Source organism: Hippocampus guttulatus, chromosome 5, assembly GCF_054856545.1.
Source record: "Hippocampus guttulatus isolate MCC_2025c chromosome 5, RoL_Hgut_1.0, whole genome shotgun sequence".
Lineage (NCBI taxonomy): Eukaryota > Metazoa > Chordata > Actinopteri > Syngnathiformes > Syngnathidae > Hippocampus > Hippocampus guttulatus.
The window spans coordinates 23,979,986-23,985,985 of record NC_141265.1 but is presented as its reverse complement, the minus strand read 5'-3'; positions in this window follow the sequence as shown (position 1 = coordinate 23,985,985).

Here is a 6,000-nt window from a genome sequence, read left to right as displayed (position 1 = left end):
CAACTAAATTAGCTAACATTACTTCGACCATGAAACTAGCAAGATGTCATCGTGCTAACGCAATTAGCGAGTGCTAGCTCAAATCCTAACATGTTTTATACACATCGCCGAACAGCATTTTTCACATAAAGCATCACAGAACTGTTCACCGATAAAAATACAAACTTGTACATACCCACGATGCTACCAAAGGCGTGATATGTATAGCTGGATTACACTCGACTACCATCACGTTTCTCTCTTGGTAACGATCTATCGCTGTACTTCCTGCTTCCGCACACGCGTCCTCTGCTTTCATGACGCCACGTCCGGTTGTGAACTACGCTGTTTACAATGAAATCAATAAAGTTACGTTGCATAAAGAAATACTCTCAACTATGCATAGAAATATAGACGTTACTTTAGTGTAACTTAAATGCAACATTCAAACTTAGATTAACTGTAAATTGGGGTCATAGTAGTCATAGTTCGCGTGTTATGTTTTTAATCGTGTTCATCTAAATTTTAATCTCTAACTTTATTGTTTCTGTAGGTGGGTTGCCTTTTTATAATATCCCTTTTCATAGTAACAATAATAATAATACATTTTATTTGTAAGCGCCTTACACACCACTCAAGGACACTTTCCAACCAAGAGCAAACAATAAAACCACAGATAAAATTATAAATAAAAGAAGAGATAGATTTAAATTGAATATGCAAGTCTCAATCGGTGGGTTTTGAATATGGGAAGAGAGTCAATATTACGAATATTGGGTGGAAGTGAGTTCCAGATTTTGGGGGCAGAGTGGCTGAAGGCTCTGCACCCCATTGTGCTGAGACAGGTAGGGGGGTACAGAGAGGTGGAGGGAGGATGAGGTGAGTGAGCGAGAGGGAATGGAAATTTGAAGATCTGACAGATGGGGGGGGGCAAGATTATGGATGGCTTTGAATGTATAGAGAAGTATTTTGAAGTTGATTCTAAGTTTGACAGGGAGCCAGTGTAGCTGTCGGAGGATGGGGGTGATGTGATGGAAGGAGGGGGTTCTCGTGATGATCCGGGCTACTGAATTCTGAACAAGTTGAAGTTTATGGAGGAATTTGTGATGGACACCGAAAAGAAGTGAATTGCAATAGTCGATACGGGAGGTGACGAGACTGTGAACAAGGATGGCAGTGGTGTGAGGCGTGAGAGAGAGACGGAGACGGTTGATATTACGGAGGTGGAAATATACAGGGAGGTGGAAATAGAAGAATTCATTGTTAATATGATGTTGGTGAGTTCAGCTATATAGACAGGTGTGAATTCGGAGAGAGGTGGAGTAGTTGGAGTGACGGATGCTGGTAGGAATGGAGGGGGGATAGGTGAGGTGGTGAGTGAACTGTAGATGATGTCGATTTTGGATTGAAAGTCGGATTGGAATGAATTGCATTTGTCGTCGGTAAAAGAGATTGAAATATTGTCACTGGGTTTGAGGAGTTTGTTGACTGTAGAGAAGAGAGCCTTTTGGTTGTTGGAATCGGTGTGGATAAGGCTGGAGTAGTAGCCGGAACGGCTGGAGTTGAGTGCGGTCTTGTATAACTGAAGGTGATCGGTGTAGGCGAGGAGATGAACAGTTAAACCGGAGTTTTTCGAGCTGGCGTTTTTGGGTTATAAGTTTACGGAGTTCTGGGGTGCACCAGGGGGCTGAGCGAGTGAAGGAGACAGATTTGGTTTTGATGGGGGCAACTTGATTGAGACAGGCGGAGAGAGTGCTGTTGTCGTAGTTGGTGAGAACAGTGGGGTCATGGGACAGTGGAGGAGGTAGAAAAGTCAGTTGGGGAAATTGATTTGAGGTTTATGAATGATATGGTGCACTTTACTTTGGGAAGGGGGGTAGGGAGGTGGATGTCCAGAGTTATAGCCAGGTAATCGGAGATTGTTGGATTCACCTGGCACTTTGAGAGGGCCGGGGCTGACACTGACAGGTGACCGTTCGCGCGACGTATAAAAAGCGGCATTGCAGTTTGTTTCATTAGTTAAAACACTCACTTCATCGTGGGCATGGCCCAATGGTGAGTTCCATTTGTGTCCGCTTTTCTTTATCAGACCTGTAAAGTTGTCTTTTAGATTCGATCATGATTGGTTGCTTTGTTTGTCTGCTTGGCGTTGTGTCCGTTGTGCTTTATGTTTGCCGCATCGCAATCAGTCAGTTTCTGTTCGCGATCGTCACTTTACAAAGCGTGGGCAAAAGTCTGCAATCACAGTGGTCTCTCTTTAGTTCTTTTTTGCATAGTTGACATGTTTGTCCGGCTGCACTGTGACGTGTACACGAAGTAAATTGCGTTGCAGCTGGGGTTAATCATGCTTTACTTCCGGGTTTGACCATTGGGACTTGTAGTTGTCACGGTTCTGTTTTCGGCCTGGCCAGCAGGTGGCAGCCTGAGCGGACTTTCTGGTTGCACACCTGCTGCCAATCTATTATCAAGGGACTCTGTATTTAAGGACCCTTCTGCTGTCTCCTGGTTGTCGGAGTATTGCTTTTGCCTTGCTGCTTCCTTGCTCATAGACTATTTTTGCTATAAACCTTGTCGTTGTTTCGCTTTGAACTCTCGGTACGATTGGTTTTGTCAGTATGGTTTTTGTTTGGTGATTTGGCTTTCACTTGCGTGTATTCTATACGTTGGTTTTTGTTTGTCTTCTCGGTTCTTGTTTTCCTCCCTTGCCTTTTGTGCAAGCACCTTTTGTTATTTGTTTTTGTGCTCTCTGGTCCTTGTTTTGACCAGCACTTTATATGTTACTTCTTTGTCGGTGCGATCTTTGTACATTAAAACTTTTTTTTTTTTTTTTTGCTACGGACACCTTGTCTGGTGTCTGCACTTTTGGGATCCAAACTTTATTCGATTCGTCCGAAACGTGGCGGTAGTTGTTTTGTTCGATTCCACTTGATATGTTTGTGTTGTATGGTTTCCTACGTTTAGAAAAATGAATAATGTTGACCTAATAATACATAGTGTGAAATCATTGCCGATTGAATTATTTAGTAAAAGTATTGTTAAAATTAAGGTCTTAAAGTTGATTATATACGTTTACATTTTGATGTATAAAGAGACATTAATTCATATGTATTTTAGGTTATTACCTGCTTCTGCTACTGCTACCTGCTGCTGATTCTGCTTCTGATATTGCTTCTACAACTGCTTCTACTACTTCTGCTTCAATAAGTGATCAAAAAAGTACAGAGCGAGTAATCCTTCCATGCTGACTGACGATCCCTATTCAGAGGGCCGTGAAAAACTGAATTAACTGAACAGAGATGTTGAGGTTGATGCTTGAGAGTTTTTCGACCGTGAGACCAGTAGAACAGACCAAGTCCAGAGTGTGGCCGTGGGTGTGGGTGCGGAAGTTGACATGTTGAGTGAAGTTAAGGCAGTCCAAAAGATCAAGGAATTCAAAGGCATGTTTGCAGTTGGTGTTGTCGTTTTGGAAGTTAAAGTCGCCAAGGAGCAGAGTGAAAGGTGAGATAGGTGAGAGCTGTGTGACAAAATTGGAGAAGTCTGAGAAAAATGATGGGTTGAACTTCGGGGGATGGTAAATGACAGCAATGACCAGGGTGGAGGGACCAGGGAATTTGAAGGTGATATGTTCAAAGGACTCAGTGGGTGAGGTGGATATAGTGCTGATTTTAAACTCTGTTTTATGGACTGAGGCCACCCCACACCTCAGCTGAGGTGGGGCGGCTTGGTTGAATGAGAAGTAGTCCAAGTGTTTGTGCCAGGTGTTGGTGATAAAGAGGAAGTCCAGGTTACTGTCAGTTATGAATTCGTATCAAACGAGTGCTTTGTTGTTGAGTAGTGGGTGTTAAATAGATCCAGGTTGAGGATTTTGTGATGTGTGTGAGACAGTGAGGATTGGGGGAGTGGGCGGAGATTTGGATTAGACATTTTAAAATATTTTCTCGTTTTTGTAGTAGTGAAGGTTTCTAGCTGTGATGATGGATTGAATGGGGTACATGGCAGCAGTACGAGACAGTGACAGCTGGGGCCTGTAGGGGGGACTTTGGCAGGCGGAAGTGCTGTGTGTTGGAAAAGTGGAGGAAGGGGAAGGTGCAGGTGTGCGATTTGTGACGAGTCAACTTGTGGAGTGGTGAACAGCATGCTGGACATTTGCTGCCAGTATTCTGCTGCCTAGCTTGTTGTCGTGAAAACCGTCTCCTTTAAAAGGGATGGACGGCGCCAAAATGTTAAAATTGTCAATGAAGCCTACATTGTGGGTCCTGCAGGCAGTTTGGAGCCAGGTGTGAAGGCTGAGAATGTGGCAGAAAATGCCCATGCCACGGTGCGGAGAGAGTGGGCTGCTCATGAACATTGATTTCCCGGTAGAGTTGAGGAACTGAAGAAGTTTGTTGAAGTGATCTTTGATGATTTCTGACTGCCGGTGGGATGCATCAACGCAGCCAACATGTACAATAATTCTATGGACAGATGGTGGGAGTGGATGTAGCAGGCTGGGGAGTTTTGTGAGCATGATGAGAACAGTGGCTCCGGGAAGCAGTGCGTTGTTGCGTTAAAGAACCGGAGGTTTCCGGTTATGGAGTCACCAACAATCAGGGTCATCGGAGGACACCGGCTTCCATGAATTCCCATCTCCTTACGTCACTGCGTTACCGCAGGTAAGGGTAAAGGGGAATTTCTACCCGTTGAACGGAGAGCCAGTCACGAATTTTTCCGTATTGATACTGCGGGTAAGTGGAATCTGACAACGGGGAATGTAAGATCGCTCCCCAACAAGATGGACGAGCTAGCGGCATTGACCTGGCATCAGAGGGAATACTGCGAGGCTAGCCTGCTGCTATTCACAGAGTCATGGCTAACAGCGGTTACCCCTGACACACACGCCGAGTTGGAAGGTATTCCAACTCGTACGATCAGATAGGGCGACAGAGAGCGGTAAGATGAAAGGAGGGGGACTGGCTGTATTTGTGAATGACAGATGGTGTAACCAATGACATAGCACTATCAGGGACATTGAGCTGCTAGCCATTCACCTCAGGCCACACTACCTCCCGAGGGAATTTTCGCATGTTATCGCAGTGACTGTTTACTGTTTACGTTCCCTCGTCGGCTAATGGCGATCCAGCGTGTGACTGTAGTGAACAGGCTGCAAACACAGAGCCCCAACGCCCTGCTGATTATCTCCGGTGACTTCAACCACATCTCTCTGTCTTCCTCCCTACCAACCTTCACCCAGTATGTAACCTGTGCTACCAGAGACAATAAAATTGTAGACTGCAAATAAAACCTTCGAAGGTACTGTTCATCGTCTCCAGCCTGTATTTGAATAACCAACATCCTCACCATCCGAAATTCAGGGAACATGCAGAGGAAAGAAAGCCACTCTCCTCCAACAGGGACAAAGTCACTGCAGCACGCCGGAGTGGACCACCACCACATATCATGGATTACAGATTACCTCACAAACCGGCCACAGTACGTGAAGGCACAGAGCTTTGAGTCAGACAGGCTTCTCTGCAGCATCGGTGCGCCGCAGGGGAGTTCTCCTGGCTCCATTCCTGTTCACGCTCTACACCTCGGACTTCAGCTGCATCACTCCAACCTGCCACCTTCAAACGTTCTCTGATGACTCCGCGATCATCGGCCTCATTACAGAAGGAGATGTTCAGCAGTATAGGGGACTGATGGAGGACTTCATGAACTGGTGCTTGCAGAATTACCTCCATATCAACCCCGGGAAACAGTCCTCACCTGCACCGATGAACATCCAGGGTACGGACATAGAGAGGGTGACATCCTACAAGTACCTAGGTGTTCTTCTCAACAACAAACTAGACTGGTCTACCAACATGGACACTCTGATCAGAAAGGGACAGAGCAGTTTCTTCCTAGTCAGAAAACTGAGGTCTTTTGGGGTTCAGGGGTCACTACTTAAGACCTTCTCTGACTCTGTGGTGGCTTCAGCCAGCCATTATGGCTTAGTCTGCTGGTCAGGCAACATCTCAGCCCGGGACAGAGAGAGACTGG